The sequence below is a fragment of the Lactuca virosa genome, chromosome 3 (genome assembly GCF_052849685.1).
Source record: "Lactuca virosa cultivar CGN04683 chromosome 3, Lactuca_virosa_CGN04683_v6, whole genome shotgun sequence".
Classification (NCBI taxonomy): domain Eukaryota; kingdom Viridiplantae; phylum Streptophyta; class Magnoliopsida; order Asterales; family Asteraceae; genus Lactuca; species Lactuca virosa.
In genome coordinates, this window is record NC_136428.1 from 139215967 (window position 1) to 139238473 (window position 22507).

Below are 22507 nucleotides of genomic sequence, written 5' to 3' on the forward strand. Positions count from 1 at the left end.
GGTTAGACAGAGATTACTGACGGCTAAGAGTCGTCAGAAGAGTTATGCGGACGGCGACGATCCGAGCTGGAGTTCCAAGTGGGAGACTTCGTACTCCTGAAGGTATCTCCTTGGAAAAGAGTGATTCGATTTAGGAAGAGGGGCAAGTTGGGGCCCCGGTACATCGGTCCGTTCAGGGTGACCGCGAGAGTGGGCAAGGTAGCTTATCGGTTAGAGCTACCTACGGAGTTGAGCCAGATTCATGATACCTTCCACATGTCCCAGTTGAGGAAGTGTATAGCCGACGAGTCGGCGGTAGTACCACTGGAGGATATTCAGGTGGATGCGAGCCTGAATTATGCGGAAAGGCCAATCGCGATCCGGGATCGGAAGATCAAGGTTCTGGGGAACAAGGAGGTGTCACGGGTGCAGGTCTAATGGCAACATCGGAGAGGGTCCGAGTTGACCTGGGAGACGGAGTTGGAGATGCGGGAGCAGCATCCAGAGTTGTTTGTCAAGCAGGACTTCGAGGGCAAAGTCTGATTCTAGTGGGGGAGAATTGTAACATCCAGATTCTCAGGTATCTTATTTTATGTATTTATATTGTTTTTTTAGAGAGGGACTCGACGAGTAGACGCTCAGACTCGTCGAGTAGGATCACGCTTGGTTGGACTGATTTAGTGATGGACTCGGCGAGTCCACGCTGTTTAATGAAACCCTAATTCTCGGGGCCTGAGCCCTATTTAAGGATCCTTATAGCCACCATTTGCGGCTATCAGTCCCCTAAGAAACCCTAGAGAGCAGAGTGAAGGCTTGTAGTGCAAGAGGAGGGCTATTTCATCATTCTAAGAGTGATTTTTCAAGAAAGAAGGAAGGAGGACAAACAAGGAAGGTTGAGGAGCTCAGATCTATCATCCATTTCATCAGAGGAGGCTACTAGAGGTACTAATCTGTGCTCAAACTCGTGTATTTGGTGTTCTAGTTGAATCTATGGTTTTCTTGTGCTTTCTTTGGCTTGGATTCGAAGTATGTGAGGCCCCAAGGTGGAGTTCTTCCTAGATCTGGACCTTAAGAGGTCCAGAGAGTCTTATTCATATTGCTTTTTGCTACTCCATTAGAGGTATGGCCTTAGGTTGCCATTTTTGGGGTTATTTCACCCAAAGAAGCTTTATGGTCATTGCATGAGTGTAAAGGTCAGACCTTTACGTGATTATAGTGGTTGGGAAGGCCAGATCTATGGATTAGAGGAACAGATCTGACCTCAGAAGGTTGTTTGAGTATGAGCATGGAATGTACTCGCCGAGTCCATGAGAGGACTCGACGAGTTGAGTCGGGTTGCTCTGCGACTCGCGATCCGTGGCGACCCGTGGAGCATAGGGTTAACTCAGTGAGTCGAGAGAGGACCAGGGGCGAAGAGGGCAGACGTGTACTCGCCGAGTCACCCTAGTGCACTCGGCGAGTCGGGTCAAAGTTGACCGTTGACTTTTGTTGACTTTAGGGTTCTGGTCAGGACTGATTCAGGAGAGTTAAAGGAAGGGTAGAATGGCCTTCTACCCAGTTATAGAGATGAGATCATGAGAGAATATTAATCAGAATATTATTTGAATAATAGGAGGAGGCTAAGTCGGGACGTTGAGCACGAGAGTTTATCCGACTTCATTGAGGTGAGTCTTCTCACTATACTGTACCTGGTAGGGTACCTATGTGTGACCGGAAGGTCTTGTATACTATGAGATGTATGTGCTATATACGATTATGTGATATGTATGTGCTATGTATGTTATGTATGCTATGGACCGGAAGGTCAAGATGATATGGACCGGAAGGTCAAGAGGGTACGGACTGGAAGGTCGATACGGGTAGGACCGTAAGGTCTACCGGATTTGGGACGGAATTCCCCTGAGACACATGGATCGGAAGATCCTATAGAGTATGGCCTGGAAAGGCGTATGTTGGGTATGTGGTATTTTGGGGAACTCACTAAGCATTTATGCTTACAGTTGTTGTGTGATGTGTTTCAGGTACTAGCGAGGATCGCGGGAAGGCGTCGTCATGATCCGTACACACTGAGGGGATTTAGGTATATGAGATCTTGGGACATGTTTTATTATGACATAGTAATACTTTATGTTTTATGATTGTCATGTGATTGAAAGTATGTTTTAAAAATGAAAAATTGTTTTGAAAAATTACGTCGTTACAATCATGTTGACATATTCTTATTTTTGTACCCATTCCAGTTAAAGTTGACTATGCATGTAAGTTCTATGGGTTCTCAGTTGTTTGCATAACAACTTGGAAGAAATGGTAGGCCCTTGTGCTGCTAGGTGGCAAGAAATTAAGATTGAACAAATTCAGTCCATATGAGTTTGGATTTGTCACTAACCTTGTCTTGTGATTATGGTTTTGACAAATTCACATGGATAGGAACACATATACCATAAAATCTAAGTGTCATAAGTTTTCTTTCCAATTCATGAAAATGATTGCGAGGAAACTCTTTCATTAAGTAGATTTTACATAGTTAGCAATTGTGATATTTGCATTGTCAAATTCCATTATGATTATGGTATCCCTCTTCATAGTTTGAATTGTGAGAAATAGAAAAGGTCTAAATATTTTAGATTTATTGTTGTAAGTTCTAAAATTGTTTAGACACACATATGAGCTTTCTAATAAAAGGTGTATGAGCTTAGATAAAGGCTTATCAAAGCATCTCGTATCAGAAATCTAAACTTTGGTAAGAAAGTCAATAAGGATTAATTTCTAGAAGTCCAACTAATTTCTGGGTACATGTCAAAGCTAGTGGGAGCATAAGTGTTATGCTAATAAGAATGTAATTATTATGCTAGTCGGAGCATAATTATTACGTTAAGTGTTGCGAGTTAGCAATGTTAATTATAGAAAACAAAAGTTTCAATTCACAAAGTTGTTGGGTTTGAAAAGTTGTTTTGCTATAATTAAGGAAGAGGAATTCATACTTCCTTTCGAATCAAAAAGCTTTGATTGATATTTTAATCGAATTTAGTCATGGACATATGTGAATGTTATTTTGAAATGATTCAACATAAGGAAATTCTATATGTGGAAATGTTATAGCAAGAGACTAGTAAAGTATCATGTCTTTATGTGAAACATTATGTATCGTATCCCATATGCTTCGGGTATAGTATTGATTACATATGCTATAATATTAATCTGTTCAAATTTTCCAAATGCCTAGGGCATTAAGAGGGAAAAGGGACTAGAACGAGATATGACTAAAATGGTTAAGCAATTGTCGAGGACAATCTGAGGTTTACCCAAGATTGGTTGCTTATGGACAGTTGGAAGTATAGTATAAGTTTTGGAAGGTCCACATTGACAACTTCTAAGAAGAGGTAACTCTTGTTCAGAAGTGCTAGTCATATGGAATTATGGAAATGTTCCATAAGTGGAAGTTAATCATAAAATCTGTGTAAGATTAGAAACCTTAATGCATGAAGGATGTTCAAAGGAATGTACTTTGAATATGAGACTTCGCTTCCATGGAATTGGTCCAGTAACCAAAGTCCAAAGGGAATACTTTGTAATATCATTGGCATAGTCTTTTTGACCTTTGTGCATTGACATTACAAAAGGATTATTGCATTTAAGTTTCGAATCTAACAGATTATAGTAAATGGCAAGAATTTGGTATTCTTACATTTACTATAAGGATTTGGATTGAGAATCGAGTATCATTGCAAATGGTTACAATTGATCTATTTCATAAAGAAAGGACAATAGGTAAACATAGTGTGCATGCTTGGAGCATGGTATAACTGTTGTTTTAATTCAAGTATTAAGTTGATTAATCGAAACATTATACAATGAAAAATGTGTAATCAATATGGTGATTAAATAAAAGGTGTTTTATTTATATTCATATGTTCTGAGACCATATTGGATTCAATTATTCTTGTGTTTCACTTTGCATGTTTTGACTTCCCGAATAACTAGGTTATTCAAACTATCCACAATCGATCATACTTTGGAAGTAGGTATTGAGGCAAGACTGTCATGAATCTGACTGTAGATTGTCTAGGTGTTTTAGACATAGCACAATTTTGATGTAGTGTTCATGAGTACTCCTGGAATAAGATTCGACTATTGGATTAAACCCACGCTCATCTGAATCACTTCATGGATTTTATCACGAGTGATTGTGAGACGATAACATCTTAAATTCTTGAAACCAAGACATGTAAGTTGTAGTTTACAATTCGGTTGCACATTGACATATGTAAATGCACCAGTAACTTAATGTTATAAAACATATTGTTGTGTGTGATTTGATGAGTAAGTACAAGCAAGCATTTGAGTTGAAGTTTATCCATTCCTTTTTCCCTTAGAAGGATAAAAGCGATATGTGTGGGCCCCTCGATGATTTAGTGATGACAACCCTAAGCGCTTGGCCAAGCCTGGATTGATTTGATTTGTTCAATTAGTGAGTCGTCATAAATTGGAAATCGGGAAACAACACATGAACAGAGAGAATGATTATAATCCATGTCTCAGTTCATACGATATCTAGAATGGAGGAATATATGATCACTTATGTAATGGACGAGTCATTTGACTGGGTCAGAGTTCGACAGCGGCTTTTAAGAGCTACGATTGCTAGTCGGGATTTTGGAGTCGTACTCGCAATAATAGTTATTAGACTTATCCAAGTGGGAGACTGTTGGATTTGGTGTCTAAGCCCATAACTATAATTGGTATGTACTTGACCCGAGAGTAGCATGGTCCATTTGGGTTGCCTTCACCAGAGCAATTTGATAGGATGGACTTTTGAGAAGAGGTTATTATGATTTATTAATATATTATAAGTTATAATATATTAATATGAAATCATGTTATTTAATTAGTATTGATCAAGAATTAATTTAACGATCAAAAGAGACTAATTAGATTAATGGGCACTAATTGTGTAAATTAGTTATATATATATATATATATATATATATATATATATATATATATTGTGTGGGCTTATGATACATGATGGACTAAGTTTATGAAAGAATCCATAAAGAGTTAGTCCATATGGATCATGGATCATGGATAATAAGCCCAAGGTTATGGATTAGGGTTTAACCATTACTCCTAGAATCCTACAATATATATATATATATATATATATATATATATATATATATATATATATATATATATATATATGTCGCCCTATAGCTAAAATGAGTTACTACATATGTTCTAAGAGTTCATTTGAGCCGTTTTTATGCAAAGATATTCTCTCTTAAAAGTCCTCCTTTGTTCATGGTGTTTGTGAACCATTTGAGGCATCACACTTGAGGTGCTAAGTTCTTAAAGGCCAAAACTACAAGCTACAACAAAGAGGTAATTCCATAACTCAATTTTATGTTGTTTATGTCAATTGTATGCTATTTGTAGGCTTAATACTTTGGAAACAATATTGCATGTATAATTAGAGAAAACATAGATCCAAAGCAATTAGGGTTGCATGTGCACCATAGGATGTTGTAATATACAAAACCTAACATAAATCAAATTAAAGCGGGGGAGAATTGTAACGACCCGAACCCTGGATGAGAAATTTAAGAGTTATAATGCACTTTGGAGGACCTACTCGACGAGTCGGTTAGTCTCGACCCGTCGTGTAGGACCTGAGTTGGCCATGCGGGTTATGAAGCCTACTCGTCGAGTTGAAGGGCTAGACTCGACAAGTTGAGTATGTATTGAGAAAACCCTAGTTTTAGGGTCTGCAACCTATTTAAAGGCCCTTAAGCCCTCATTTCCGCCTCCCATATCATTTAGACACACATAGAGAAACCCCAGACGAGTTGTAGTCGTTGTGTGTGAGAGAGAGAGAGAGAGAGAGATAAAGGCTAAAGATCTTGTGTTCAAGTGCATTTTTAGAAGAGGGTTGAACAGCAAGAAGATTTGGAACGAGAAGAAGCTTTTTATCCAGTGTTCTTTCGGTGCTAGCTTGCAATTGGAGGTAAAAAGCTATCTCCTTGATCATTCCGTTTGTTAGATCTCTTTCCAGACAGTTTTAGGGCTTTATCCCATCCATCTTTTGGTTTGGAGTTGTTGAGCTGGTCATGGAAATTGAGACTACAGATTTGAGCTATATGAGTCCCTATGAGCCCAAAGATTCGAGCTTTATCAAGCTTTGGGCAAGTCTTCAAGCACAAAGACCTTTATGGGGCTTGTTTTAGCATATTGAGCCAAATATGCCATGCATGAATGTAAAGGTTGCATCTTTGCGTGATGATTCAACCTTAGGGGGCTAGATCCAGAGTATGAGACCTTATTCATGTACAAAATCATCTAAATGAGGAAATGGACTGAATAGACTCGGTGAGTTGGTGAGCCGACTCGACGATCGGTTAGGGTTTACCCAATGGTTTGGACGAGCGACAGACTCGGCGAGTTGATGAGAAAACTCGATGAGTAGAGAGGGTTTTACCCATCTTTGCATTCATAGTGGACTCGACGAGTTGATGAGACAACTTGATGAGTAGGTAGGGTTTTCCTGATCTTTTGGACGCTGAATGGACTGGACGAGTTGGCTATCAACTCGGCGAGTAGAGTCGGGTTTTAACGATTTACTCAGTTCTAAGGGACTCGACGAGTACATGAGCTGTACTTGGCGAGTTGAATCAACATGGACTGTTGACTTGGGTATGGACTTCCGTTTACTTTTAGAGTTGGATCAATTTTGACTGTTGACTTCCGTTGACCTTAGGGTTTTGGTCAACTGTGGATTTTGGAGGCCATGGAGGGGCGGAGATTTGACCAGTAGCTTAAGTGTGGGTTACATTGCTTTACTTTACAAGGTGGGTCTTCTCACTATTCTTACCTTGAGTGGTAATTTGTGTGACCATAGGGTCTTGTGTGCTTATATTAAGTATTGTGTTATTATGCATTATGTCTTTGTGATTATGCGATATGTTGTTCTGTGCTTCTATTGAGTTAGGACCGGAGGGTCCAAACCGAGTTGTGAGACCGGAGGGTCCTCACTGAGATACCAGGACTGGAGGGTCTGACCCGAGCTGTGGGACTGGAGGGTCTTCACTGAGACACATGACTAGAGGATCCTTATCGAGACATAGCCATGAGAGGCTTACTATTTGTGTGTGTAGTATTTTGGGAAACTCACTAAGCTCTGTGCTTACCGTGTTGTGTGATATGTGTTTCAGGTACTTTTCGGGATCGTGGGAAGGGGTTGGCTTGATTGTACACACGATATGGAATTATGTTCTTGATGATCCTGGATTTTATTTAAGGATTATGGATATGTGTTTTAGTAAATTGATACTTTGGGGTTTTTGTGAAATGTGTTAATGAGAATTATGAGATTTTAAAAATGAAAATTTTGTTTGAAAATTTACGGTGTTACAAGTCATGGATCTTTATGGTTAGGCATGAGCGTTGTATGTTCCTTTTTAACGCTTAATGTAAAATTTCTTTCATCTTAGTCCCCAACTGAGTACGTGGGGCGTACTCTATGAGTACGCTGAGCGTATTGGCTCGTGAGTGGAACGCGAAGGCACCCACATACGTTGGGCATATGTGGGAGTATGCAGGGCGTACGCTAAGCAGGGGAAAACCCTAGAACTTAGGTTTTATGCCCTCTTTAAGCAACTTATGTCACCCTTGGACCTCCATATGACCAGCCTCTACCTCTCTATAACCTAAGATCGAAACCCAAATTTCCATTTGTGAGATTTGAGCTTGGAAGTGAGTTTTAGTGGTGTTTTTGGTGATTTGAAGGAAGAAGAACACTTAGAGGTCGCTTTGGAGTGGCTTGAGCTTTTAGATCTAGAATCAACTTTATCTTTGCAAGCTATTTGAGGTATAAAACTCTCAACTTGATGGTTCCTTATGCTAGATCCAGTTTAGGGTGTTACTTATGCATTTTTTGGGTCCTTTAAGCCATATTTTTGAGAGTATGGTATACTCCAAAAGCCATGGATGTTACATCTTAGCACCTTTGAGGTCACATGTCCATAAAAATGCAATCTTTATGAGTTATATTGGTCCATGCATGTGTTAGGATCCTTATTATGGTTCTCTTTGAGTTTTGGGTCCCATTAAGTCATGCATGGGAGTAAAGTTTCCAACTTTACGTGTTAAGACACCATTTAGGATCATATATAAGAGTTTGGATTAGTGGCTTAACCGATTAAGTGCTTAATGAGTTGGGTTGGTAGTTTGTGGAGTACGCGGGCATACCAAGCTCATACGTTGCGTGTAGTAGTCCCAAAAGGAGTACGTTGAGCGTAATTCTGTGTACGCCAAGCGTACTCAGTGGTTTGCTTTTGTTGAGTTTCGCGTATTGGTCCATATTTTGGACTTTTTGGGTTTGGGCCTTGTTGGGCCAATAGTCTTCTGATTTTTGGGCATTATAAGGCCTTAGGTCTTCTTGGATTAGGCCCATGAGGGATTTTGGGCCCAGTTAGGAAGTTGGTCCATATTGGACCTTTTGATGATAATGGATTGGACTTTGGACTTTGGGCCAAGTGAGGGATGGGTAAAATGGACTTTTACCCTGAGGGTTGGACAATGGAATAGGATTCCGGTTATGGGTTGTGGCCCAATTATTAATTGGATATTATTTGATGGTGTTAGAGCGGGGATTTTTCTGGATCAGCAGTTCGAGATTTTATCAGAGAGATTCAACAGATTGAGGTGAGTTTCCTCACTGTCTTTGGTGGTTCGAAGACACCAATGTCGGCCCATGGTTTATTATGATTAGGATGCTAGTTGTCTGTGTGACTCTGCATGTATGATATATGATATGTATATCGGGCGGGACCCGATGCCAGGCGGGGCCTAATGAGTATATTGTATGTTATTTACCTTTATGTGTTTATATGTACACTAGGTGGGGCCTGATGACTATCTTGTATTTTATTTATCTTAGTGATCCTTCATGCGTTTATGTGTTTGTATGTATATCGGGCGGGGCCCGATGCCAGGCGGGGACTGGTGACTGATAGATCTGTTCCGAGCGGGCTCGATGTCGGCGGGGCCCGATGTCGGGCGGGGCCTATTATATGCTTGATATGTATGGTATGTGGTGTTTTGTGGAACTCGTTAAGCTTCGTACTAGAGATTTCAACGAGACCAAACGAGAGCGGAAATAGCTGCCCCCGCCCCCGCCCCCGAATCCCCCGTTTACATAGCCCCCGATCCCGACCCAGCCCCCATTCCCCCATTTTATAGGCGTAAAATTGACTTTCTTGCTAAAAAAATTTGTTATATTCTGGGCTAAAAACTATTTTTCATAATTTTAAAAGGTTAAAATCTAGTTTTTTTAACAAATAAAAAATTAAAAATCCAACATTACAAATTCAACATTACAAAACGACAAATCCAACAAACTTACAAATATAAAATACGACAAATCAACATTACATAAAAAGTACGACATGTCCAAAAATATATAACAAATTCACTATCGTATCTTTGTACGATGTGAAGTAGAAGAAAATCAAGAAACCCTAAAATTAGATAAGGTATTGTCTATATATATTTTTATATTAAATATATATTTTTTATGTATGGGGCCCCGTAGGAGTACGGGACAAAAATACCCATTCCCGCCCTCGGTCCCAAAATTAAAACGGGGTTTAATCCTGCCCCTGCCCCCGAATTTTTAAAAAAATTAATCCCATACGAAATCGAGGTCCTATGGGAGCGGGGTCCCATGAAAGTTTTTGACATCCCTACTTCGTGCTTATGGTTTTCAGTTTATGTTTTATGTACTTATGGTTCGAAGGGAAAGAGCTAGGGATGACTGCATTGCACACACCACATTGTTCCACATTTATATGACTCTAATATACTTGGATATTTATTGACATACTTTGATTTTGTTATGATTTATGAACATGTTCTGAATGATGGTTTTGTTATTTCAAAAATTAAAATTTTTGGTCTTAAATTTTAAGATGTTAGAAGTTGGTATCAGAGCCTTGGTTTGAGGGATTCGGACACACTCTCCGGTGTGTCTGAACTCAAATTGAGGATTTGGTAGATTTTATAAAAGGAATGTTTTATAAAAAGAATTGTTTGACAAAATAAAGGGGTGCGGTTTATTCTATCGACCGATCTCAAGTAAGTTTTTCCAAAATACCCACACATGTTTTATGATATGCTTAATCTATGAATCTATGAATCACATGCTAGATTAGGGCTAAGGATCTAAGAGAGATGCATTTGTATGTATGTTATATGAGCTTGTAGACTTGCATGCTGGTACTGATCAGTCGGTGATAGGATGGCCTGTTTAGGTTATGCTTGATTCTGATTACTTAATGCTCGAATGCTCTTGTTTTGTGCTTTTTAGGAGTTCTCATTAACTTGATATAACTAGTAAGCAAATATGCTATGTTAAATATGATTGAGACTAAACAATTTTAGAAGGTTAGGCTTTAACTCTATTGTGCAGCTCTTGTTTGAGTCCAACCGTTGTAGTGTGTGACCTTTCATTCGAAGAATTATCTGGTGTTTGTGATATGTAAATATATTCATGAGCTAGTTAGAGGGAGTTCCTTCTGCAACTGATGGCGGAGAGTGGTGTGGTGATTGCTCTAGGAAATGTATAGGAAGAGATGTAGTGTTGCGAGCCTTGTCTCGTTGAGGGTTGTATGTAAGGATAAAGGAGTGACTTGTAGGATTCGGAGCGATCGTTGAGGAAAGTACAGATAGATGTGGAAGGTAGTATGGGCCCATACAGCTGTAAGTAGAGGATCCGAACTCGAGTCAAGGAAAGTTGCAATAATGGTCACTCGAGGAAGACCTGGTAATGGTTTTGGTACTGGTGAGGGTTCAGGCTCTGGAGCCGGACAGTTGAACAAGCAGATGAGGGAGTTCATTTCATCTGAGATTACGTGCATCATACTCGAGCAGACTCCTATGATCTTTGCTATGATCAAGGAGGGTATCATTTAGGTTTTAGAGGAGCACATGGGCTCTTTTCGTTCTAAGATGATGGCATTGATGGGAGCTTGCACGTTGACTTTTTGGGATTTCCAGGCTTGTGGGGAGCCGAAGTACTTCGGGGAGAACGACTTGATCGTGAACAGACGATGGTTAGTGAATGTCACTAACGCCTTCCGCACTAGAAATTGTCCCAAGGGGGCAAAGGTCATACTTGTTTCCTGTCTTCTGAAAGACTAAGCCCTAGAATAGTGGGTGGAGTTTGAACGTGCTGTAGGAGACGCGACAGTTGATTCGATGACATTGGATAATTTTGCGATGAGATTCCGAGCGGAGTTTACACCGGTGATTGAGGTGCAGCAGTTGGCAAGAGAGTTTTAGGATCTTCGCCAGACTACTTAGACAGTGGCTGAGATCACCGTTATGCTCCGGGAGAGGGTGTTGCCGGTTCCGCATTATGCAGCGGATGATGATATGAAGAAGGCGAGATACCATGAGATGTTGAGGAGTAATATCTGGCACTGAGCCAATCTAGTTGCAGGACACTAATGATATGATTGTGAGAGCCAGAGAGAGGGAGATTGATTTAGAGATGGAGTGGAAGAGGAAGCCAGATCAGGTTTAGGGTTCAAGGAGTTTGCACAAGAGACCTAAGGTATTTGACTAGAGATCAAGGGGCCAGTAGGTTTGGAGCCGTTGTGGAAAGTGCGATAAGACGCACGATGGGTTATGCAGGGTGGGTGGTTCTAGTTACTTTAAGTGTGGTCGAACGGGTCACATTAGTAGGGATTGCACTGCTACCACCACCACCACCCAGACATCTGACCTGATTTACTTCCATTGCAATCAGAGGAGCCATAAGAATGCCAATTGTATGAGTTTGGCAGCAGCAGGACCAGTGGTAGCACCCGCTCCATCGACTCTACGAAATATTGATGGCCGCCAGGGCAAGGCGGATGCGCCTGATGTGAGGAGCAGGGCTTTTCAGCTGACAGTGGATGAGGCTCGTGCAGCACCTAATGAGGTGACGGATATGTATCTTCTCCTTATCTCTTTATTTATGTTGATTTTTCTGCTTATGTTTGTTGGATTAGTGTCTCATAACTATTTTGGTATGTACTTGACCTGATGGTGCATGGTCCTTTTGGGTTGCCTTCACCAAAGCAACTTGATAGGATGAATTATGGAGAGAAAGGATTAATTATGATTTATTAATATATTATGAGAATAATATATTAAAGGAGAAATCATATTGTTTAATTAATATTAATCAAGAATTAATTGATAATTAATTTTGTGGTTAAAAGAGATTAATTAAACTTAAGGGACTGGAACTGTAATTATAAGATAATCGCATTTGGGCTATGGATCACCTTGGAATAATAGGTTGGACGAATTCAATGGGGAAAACCATTAGAAATCGTCCAAGGGATATTCTAAAAGGGTCAATGGGTTGCTTAGGGCTTAAGCAGTCAGATTAGGGTTTCCTAGTTGAAAACCCTAATAGCCTACATGTATATATATAGTACCCTTTAGCCCCAAAAACGTGGCTAAGAGTTCCACTAGGGTTTCCACACGTTTTGGGCAGCCTCCTCTCTCCTTATTCTTCATCCTTTTGCTCTTGGTGTTTGTGAACCATTAGAGGAGTGACACTTGTGACTCTAAGCTTTCTAAAGCCATTACAAGGAGGATTTGAGATTGTTATTGCTACATAACAATCAAGGTAAGATCTAAACCCCATTCTTATGTTAATATGATTAATAATATGCTAGATCTAGGGTTTAAAGTCTTGGATGAATGCATATACAATAGAGAAACCTAGATCCAAGCATTAGGGTTTGCATGAGCACATAGGATGTTCTTATGGCTAAAACCCATCAGTGGTATCAGAGCCTTGATTGGTTTCTATTGTATTGATGCCTTGGTTATTTGTTCAAGCTTCAAAATCGATTTTTTGGCTCCCTGACTGATGAACTCGGCGAGTTCCAATGTGGACTCGGCGAGTTTCTCCAACTCGGCGAGTTCATAGAGGAACTCGGCGAGTTCGAGCGTCAGAAAGAGGGAAATTCGGGATTTCTTGCTGTTTTGCTTGAGGATACTTGCCTTAATTGTTTTGGATCTTTAATATTCGAATTTTATCTTATATTTGAGAATATCCTTGATTAAACAAAAGATAATTACCAATTGATTAGATAATAACTTCCGTATATGATTAAAGATTAATTATTTGTATTAATTGGGTAACTGTCACACCCCCAAACCCAGGATGGCGGAAACGTCCGGGGGTGGAGGACTTCATGTATAGTATCATAACAACAATTGTAATAGTAATTCAAGCAAACACAACCAACATATATATAATTGAAAAAGTTACATCATTGTATGAATTACATGTTTACGAATCAATTACAATATGTTGATAAAATATGAAATAGTAGACGCCTTAGCGTCCCATCCTCAAAAGCACTTGATTACCTGTTTAATGATTTCCTGAGAATACAAGTTGTTTGAAAAAGTGTCAACACAAAGGTTGGTGAGTTCATAAGCTTTTGTTTGGTATTATTAAAAGCCTTTCGTTTGTAAAAGTAGTATTTGTGTTAAAAAATCCAATATTTTCCTTAATGTGTAAATGTAGTCTTAAAACCCAAAGACCGAAATGTACAAGTAATTTGTCATATTTATAGTAAAACAATGCAAGTTTAAATCGACATAAACTCGTTAAATTTTAATGAAGTTCCCGTAAATTCCAATGTTTATTAATACTTTATGTGAGTTTATTATAACCATACTATGACCAAGGTTGCCTAAAACGACGTTCTTCAGGCGTCGGAAATGTTATGAGATTTGTCACCCCAGACCTATCGGTCTAACTGTTGCATGCAGTTTAGGTGTGGGTTCGTCAAACCCAATATAGATCTATACACAAGTATCACGCTCTCCATCAAGGAGACTCTGGTTACAATACAGGACTTAATGGTAATTTGAAGTAAATGTCTCACAAAGTCATTAACGGAATTACGTGTTATGAAAACTTGGTACCGTATGGCCGTACCTTGCTTAATGAAAATATCCTTTGTATAAATGTACCCTTTTTTAAATGTATGTGTTATGTAATGTATCATAAACTATACCTATTATAGTTTATCAACCAAGGGTAGTACGTAGTAATGTATGCAAACTATATTCAAAATAGTTTATTAAATGTTTGAATGTATCGGTTGTACTTTGATTATAATCACTTGTTATTCTTTATATTTTATATGTCCAAATCCATTTGTAAACTGATGTGTGTCTAAATATTAAGATAAAATGTCATATATTGCAATAACATATAATCACATAAAGATATACATCTTGCTCAACATGTTACAAGGTGAAATGAAATCAACAGCAACTTTTCGTTGAAAACAGTTTCTGTTACTGTTATTAGAAATTTTATAGAAAAATCATCAAAGCTCTAAATCCAAATCCGCAAATTTTGAGAGTTTGGAATATGAGTCTAGTTTGTTCGTAAATTTTATCATGATTTTTAGTGATCTCTAACAGAGGTGAAAATGCTCATAATCACAGACTGGTACGGGTTTGCCTCTGAAATGACAGGCAGTTTTGTAAAAATCACCATAAATTGTAGAAACATCATATGGAGATGTGCAAGTAGCCATTTTAAAGCTAAGAGTTTTAACTGCTTGCACCTGGAACAGTTTTGAAAACTAAAATATTTAAGTTGACCAAAACAGTCCGTGATTAACGTCCATCTTTTCTGATGTAATCTGTTAGAAAAAGTTTAATTGTGTTCTTGATGATTTTACTTGTATTCCCCCCTTAAAACTTAAGAAAAACATGTAAATGTAGGGGTATGAACTCACCTTATGTGGTTTCAGTAGATGAAAGTAAGAGAGAGGAAGTGTTCAACCCAAGAACACTAAGAAGATGTCTTGATAATTCGAGAATCTAACACCGAATAAGATGGAACTTGTGTAAGATATCAATGATTTGAGTAGAATGGAGTTTAATAATTATGTGAATGATGAAGATACTTACTAATTGAAGAAAGAAATCCCTAGAGAAAGCCTTGAAGTTCTTGAAGTTGAGAGAAAAGATGAGAGAATTTTGGAGGGTGTTCTTGGTTGCTAAGTGTAGAATGAAAGAGTTTTATGGAGAATGAGGAGAGAGGATCAATCCTCCAGCTCTTAGAACGTGGGAAGAGCTGGAGATTGGGTGTAAAGGTCCACTAAGGAGACAAGGGGTAGTGGGAAAGAGTGGCTAATCATAGAGTGAGGTAGTGGTGGTTTGCTTTTGCCATAAATTAAGGAAAAGCAAATATTCCCTCAATAATTAGTTCAACCACTAATTCTTTTAATATAGTTTATAAAAACCCTGGAGATTTATATATTTTGGGGCCTTAGTTTATAAAATAAAGTTTTGGGTGAAAATCCTACGTTAAAATAATGAAAAACGGAGTTAAAACGAAGTCGTAGTCGAAAAACTGGTAAAAAGGGGCTGTCTGCGAGACCTCTCGCATGGGGGCCGAAGATGCGAGGCTTCGGACCCTCGCATGCGACGCTTCGGTCTTCTGGCTTCGGATCAAGCCTCGGCTTCGGATCAAGCCTCGGCTTCGGATCAGAGGCCTCGGATGCGAGGCTTCGGTCCTGAAGCTTCGGTTTCGGATCCTTAAAGCTATTTTACTCGTTTTTACCCCGTTTCAAGCGATTTTTGACCCGGTTAAGGGTCGAGATGACCCAAATGATTACAAAAAGTTAAAGTAACTTTTGAGAGAGATTTGGGAGAGATTTGGGAGAGATTTCAAATAGAAAGAGATAGAGTGAAAACGATTTAGAGAGGTTTCGTTTGTGATTAATTTGAGTGTCCGGCTTCACAACGCAAGGTTCGTAAACCCCGTTAAACCGTGTTTTAGTGTCGTACACAATCCCGATGATTGTGCAATAGTGTTTTATCGCTTTGGTTCGTTGTTTAGCACTGTTAAGGCTAAGGAAAATCAAACACATGAACTTTCCAAATGATGATTTCTCATTAAAATAGCGAATTGTATAGTGATTACATAACGTAAACCCTAACATACAAGGGTTATTGGAGTTGACCGGTTTGACTTGTTGACTTTGTTTGACTTTGAATTGACCGAAATTTGACGGTTGTCACAGTAACTTATCTTGCAAGAAATTGAAATTAGGTCAAATTTAGATAATCATTAAATTAATTGTTTAATTTAAATTTTGCTATTTGATCCTTATGTTTTGAAATGTTTCAAAACTTGCCCTCAAGTTTTGGAATTTAAAAGTTGATTAAAAGTTTAATTTAGAAATGTTAAATTCTAAAACCCTAGTATTGTTTTGAAAGTTCAATTCACACCCTTATGGTTTTATTAATTAATTAAAGTGTATAATTAAAGGAGATTTAATAAATCCATAAAGTTTTGGTTTACAATTAAAAGTATAATTATTAAATTTGACCACCTAGTATTTTAAAAAGTGTAAAATACACCCTATACTATATATAACATTAAAAGTCTAGTATTATATATATGTATGAATAAACAGTCAGTCTTACCGTTAGTAGGCCTCATTCACAAAGCTGGTCTATAAGGGGTGTTTAAGGAAATTGCCTATAAAATGGCGATTGAATGGGTATCCACTCTTACCCACCGCACTCTTGACTAGTGGAGGGTCGTTAGCCGAATGGGTAGGATAGGACAACCCCCTTTACATTAAAAGTATAATGAAGTATAAAGTAACTAAATGCTTTTACAAAAATTCCCAATCTTAGTTACTTTAGGCAAAAGTGAATTGATGCAATTCCATGAAATTACACTTTGTGCCCTTGCAAAGAGGTTAGTGGAGCGTGTGTGGTTAACCGGCACACTAAATGGTTCTAAGCAAAGGTAGCAAAGGGTGACTCATTGTTTGTCATAGTTCGGTGGAGCGTGTGTGGTTAACTGGCACATCGAATAGGTGACTGTAACATTTGAGGGCACCATGTAAGTTTGCATGGTTATTCACACCCTGTTTTGTGATCCTCGGCATCCCAGTCACAAATCGAGGGGCATATCGAGATTTAAACATGTCATTGAAAAGTTCAATGAATCTCAAAAGATCTAGGAATTTTCAATAGATTTAAAACTTAAATTTCTTTTTCGTTTTTCATAGTGGAAATTGGTAAATCGTCATTTACCCACCTTCAAATATTCTGCAATTGGGTTACGGCATCCCTCTCCCAAGTTGTAGAGTATTGTGTTGGGTCCTAGCCTTAATATCTCATTTGGGTGATTTATTAAGGACTCAATCAATCAACTAACTTGAATTTTTCTCCCGTTTTGTAGATGTCAAAGTATGACAACTATGGTCTTCCCAAATCCCGTGGAACAAGCTTTTCACATGAAGATGATATTCCACGATTCGATCGAGGAACACAAGATCATGCTTCACTTCCTCCACCTCCTCCTATTGTTCTCCCTAACCCACAAGTTCAAAAGGTTGAAAAGTTCAAACTCACTCAAGCCCTTTTGGCAAGTAAACATGAAGAAGGAAAGTCAGTGTGTGCACACGTCCTAGAGATGAAGTCACACATTGATAGGTTAAGAAAGTTGGGATCTGTTGTCTGTGAGGAGCTGGCTGTTGACTGGGTTCTTCAGTCACTTCCTGACTCATATAGTTAGTTCGTAAGAGAGTACTATATGATGAACCACGATGTAACCCTCATCGATCTCACCTATATGCATATTGTTGCTGAATCAGCAATGATTTGGCGCACTGGAAAAACAAAGTTGATTGGTGGATCTGCCTTCCAGACCTCTATGGATATAGGCAATGGCAACGAAAGGCATGCCATGATCGAAAAGTTTGATCATAAGATAAAGGCAAAGTCAGAAGTAGTTCCGTGCGTTATTCCAAAAGAGTCAATTTGCTTTTATTGCGAAGAGAAGGGGCATTGGAGACGAAGCTGCCCTATCTACCTAAGAGATCTAAGAGATGGGAGAGTCAAAACGTATGGCTCTACTTTAGGTAAAATCCATTAACTAACTCTTTTAAGTTCCTATTCTAGATTCTTAATACATAATGTGATAAGATTACATTCCGATGTTTTGTAGGATCGAAGAAAAGAGAGGAATCTTAAGAGAAGAAGTGAGCAGAATCTAATCGTGAAGAAATGGATTTCGATCGCATTACTTGAAGATTAGAATCTTAAGCTACTACTTGGAGTTAGAATAGATTGCTTAGGAATATTTAACAACATAGTTTTTCAGTTGAATTGCATTGTAAGGACAAACTTTTCCGCAATAATATAAATTTTGATTTTATATTATTTATTTATCCTTGCAATGGCATGTATGAAAAATTGATGTAAGTTTCTATTATTAGCAATAATGGATTTGATTCTTAATTATGTTATTTGTGGAAAGGTCAAGAATTTACCAAATAGGGAAAGTTTCTCATCGCCCAAGTTTCAATTGGATAGAAACTTGGAATCATACAACTTGGTTGCATGATGAATGAAAAATTTCATATTTGGAAATTAGACTAATTCATTGACAAAGTGTCGAGTGAAGGACTAGGAGATCGAGTACACAGAGTTGTGTGCTGTTCAAGTCCACCACAAGAGTGATAAAGATATTCGTCATGATCTACTAAAGGTTTAGTAAATATGATCATACTTATAAGATTAAGTGTAATTCCGAATTGATTAAAATAGTTTTAAACACTAGCAGAATGAATCAGAAGAATCAAGTAGGCAGAAAGATAAAAGTTTCTCTATTCTAAGAAGAAGTGAGAGTACCTTTTATTATGTTTTATGATATGTCTTAATGATTAAGAACCATATCTCAATTGATCCTCTAAGTGAGTCTTAGTGCAATTGTATGTCTGAGAAGAGGAATCAAGAATTGAAGAAATGGTTAAATCAAGAAGTCAATCATACTTCGTTCCAAAAACAAGTCTTAGAGTTAAGATTGTGAATTGAGTGACAAGTCTTAAGAAGGTTTATAACATTCATCAAATGTGAAATTTGAAAAAGGTTTTCTTATTCTTGCACAATTGGAAAGTTGTGATGTCTTGGATAAGACAAAGACCAACTAGGACCAATTTAGTGAAGTGTTTTGTCTTGATAAAAGCTACACTAACTCTTGAATATTTGTTTGTCGAGAAATGTTTATTGACAAAAGAATCTTATATGTCAAGGAGTCAGTGGGAGTCTTAATGGTCTTGAAAAGTTTCAAGAACTAATCGAGAATAAACCTTATCGATCATCACTAGCACACGACTTGAGGTTTACAACCTATCGTGTTGACATTATTTTGTTTCTGTGCCATTCCAATTGAGTTAATTATGTGAGTTCTATGAGTTCTCATTTGATAGGAAAGGGTGAGCTGCTTAACTACTTGGAAAAGGTGAGCTGCTTGGAAAGGGTGAGCTGCTTAATTGATAGGAAAGGGTGAGCTGCTTAACTACTTGGAAGACATGGTGGGCACTCGTGTTACCATAAGGCAAGAAATCAAGATTGAGAAAGTTTGGTCCATATGAGTTTGGATTTGTCGCAAACTTTGGTTTTGGCAAATTCGGATGGATAGGAACAAATACACCATAAAATCTAAGTGTCATAAGATTCCCTCCTTCATGAAAATGACTGTGAGGAAATGCTTTCACTAAGAGAGATTTTGAGAAGATAGTGATTGTGAAATTGTACTCTCGAATTCGATTATGGTTACGGCATCCCTTTCCATAATTCGATTGTGAGATATGGCAATTAGTCTGGATTGTTTAGACACACATATGAGCTATCTAAAGCAAAGGTGTATAAGTTTAAGAAGCTTTGATAAAGGATTATCAAAGCATTAGATATTAGAAATATGAACTTAAGAAATTCAATAGGTATTGTTTTCTGGAAGTTTAGCTGTTATCTGAATACATGTCAAAGCTAGTGGGAGCATAAGTGTTATGCTTATATGATAATAATCATCATGATAGTAGGAGCATAATTGTTGTGCTTGTATGATTATTAAGGCAAGTATTGCAAGTTAGCAATATTAATTATAGAAAACAAGAGTTATACTTTGCAAAGTCGTAAGGATTGAATAGTTGTTTTGCTATAATTAAGGGAGAGAATATTGTACTTCGTTTCGAAATTTAAAAGCTTAGATTGAGAAATTTTAATAAATTTAGTCAAAGGATACATAGTGTGTTCTTAAAATTCGATTATGATTACGGCATCCCTCTTCATAGTTCGAATTGTAAGAACGTGACACATAAAATATTATGGCATAAGATTGATAAAGTATCATATCTTTATGTAATACATTATGCATCGTGTCCCATACGCTTCGGGTATAGGATTGATTGCCAGTGCTATTATATTTGACCATTCTAAAATTTTCCAAATGTCTAGCGCATTTAAAGGGAAAAGGACTAGAATCGGTTTTGACTAAAATAATTAAACAACTATCAAAGGACGATCCAAAGCTCGCTGAGGATTAGTCGCTTGTGCGTAGTTGGAAGTATGGTATTGGATGGACCATATCAACATTATTATGAATAGATAAGATTCTATTAAGAATAAGTTGTCGTATGGCAAAATATGGAAATGTTTCCATATTGGGAGTTGGATATTGAGAATCTATGTCTAGATTAGAAACTTTTATGCAAGAAGGATGTTCAAAGGAATGTACTTTGAGTGAGAGACATCATATCTATAGAATTGTTTCTGATAGAGATTGGCCAAGTCTTGATGATTTTTTAGCTGTTACTTTACGAAAGAATCATTGCATAAAATGTTAGAATCTAGCATAAGTAACAATAATTTGATATTCTTGGGAGTTGTGAAATGAGTATGATTGGAAATGTGTTCATTTGATCTATTTCACAAAGTAAGGACCGTAGGTAAACATTGTGTGCATGCTGAGAGCATGGGACAAGTAAGAAGTTGATTACCCGAAACAACAAATAATGAGTAATCGATATGGTGATAAATAAAAGGTGTTTTATTTATACTCAAAGGTTTGGGACCATATAGGATTAGTATTATTCTTGTGTTTCACTTTGCATGTTTTGACTTCCTAAATAATTAAATTGGTTCAGAACAATCAAATTATTCGAACGGTCCACAGTCGTTCATATGTTGGAAGTAGGTATGAATGAAGACTGTCATGAATTGGTGTGTGGATTGTCTAAAGTGTATTAGACATAAGAAAATGTTTGCTGCAACGTTCATGAGTGCTTATGAATATGAATTGAGCATTGGAATAAACCCACGCTCATTTTGATCACTTCATGGATTTTATCACGAGTGATTGGTGAGACGATAATATCTTATATTCTTGAAACCGAGATGTGTGAGTTGTATCTTGCGAGTCGGTTACACATTGATAATATGTAAACGCATCAGTAACTGGGTGTTATAAAACATATTGTTGTGTGTGATTTGGTGAGTGAGTACAAGCAAGCATTGAATCAAAGTTTATCCGTTCCTTTTATCCAAAGTGGGATGAAAGCGATATATGTGGGGCCCTCGATGATTTAGTGATGACACATAAGCGCTTGGCCAAGCCGAGACTAATTTGATGTGTTCAACTGTAGTCTGTTGTCAGTCGTCATAAATCGGAAATCGGGAAACAACACATAGACAGAGAGAATGATTTAAATCCATGTCTCAGTCTATACGATATCTAGAATGGAGGAATATATGATCCCTTATCTAAAGGACACACTTCTGATAGGATCAGAGTTGACAGCGGTTTTTGAAAGCTACGATTGCAGATCAGGATCTGAAGTCATACACAGAATAGTTATTAGACTTATCCAAGTGGGAGACTGTTGGATTAGTGTCTAAGTCCATAACTATTTTGGTATGTACTTGACCTGATGGTGCATGGTCCTTTTGGGTTTCCTTCACCAAAGCAACTTGATAGGATGAATTATGGAGAGAAAGGATTAATTATGATTTATTAATATATTATGAGAATAATATATTAAAGGAGAAATCATATTGTTTAATTAATATTAATCAAGAATTAATTGATAATTAATTTTGTGGTTAAAAGAGATTAATTAAACTTAAGGGACTGGAACTGTAATTATAAGATAATTGCATTTGGGCTATGGATCACCTTGGAATAATAGGTTGGACGAATTCTATGGGGAAACCCATTAGAAATCGTCCAAGGGATATTCTAAAAGGGTCCATGGGCTGCTTAGGGCTTAAGCAGTCAGATTAGGGTTTCCTAGTTGAAAACCCTAATAGCCTACATGTATATATAGTACCCTTAAGCCCCAAAAACGTGGCTAAGAGTTCCACTAGGGTTTCCACACGTTTTGGGCAGCCTCCTCTCTCCTTATTCTTCATCCTTTTGCTCTTGGTGTTTGTGAACCATTAGAGGAGTGACACTTGTGACTCTAAGCTTTCTAAAGCCATTACAAGGAGGATTTGAGATTGTTATTGCTACATAACAATCAAGGTAAGATCTAAACCCCATTCTTATGTTAATATGATTAATAGTATGCTAGATCTAGGGTTTAAAGTCTTGGATGAATGCATATACAATAGAGAAACCTAGATCCAAGCATTAGGG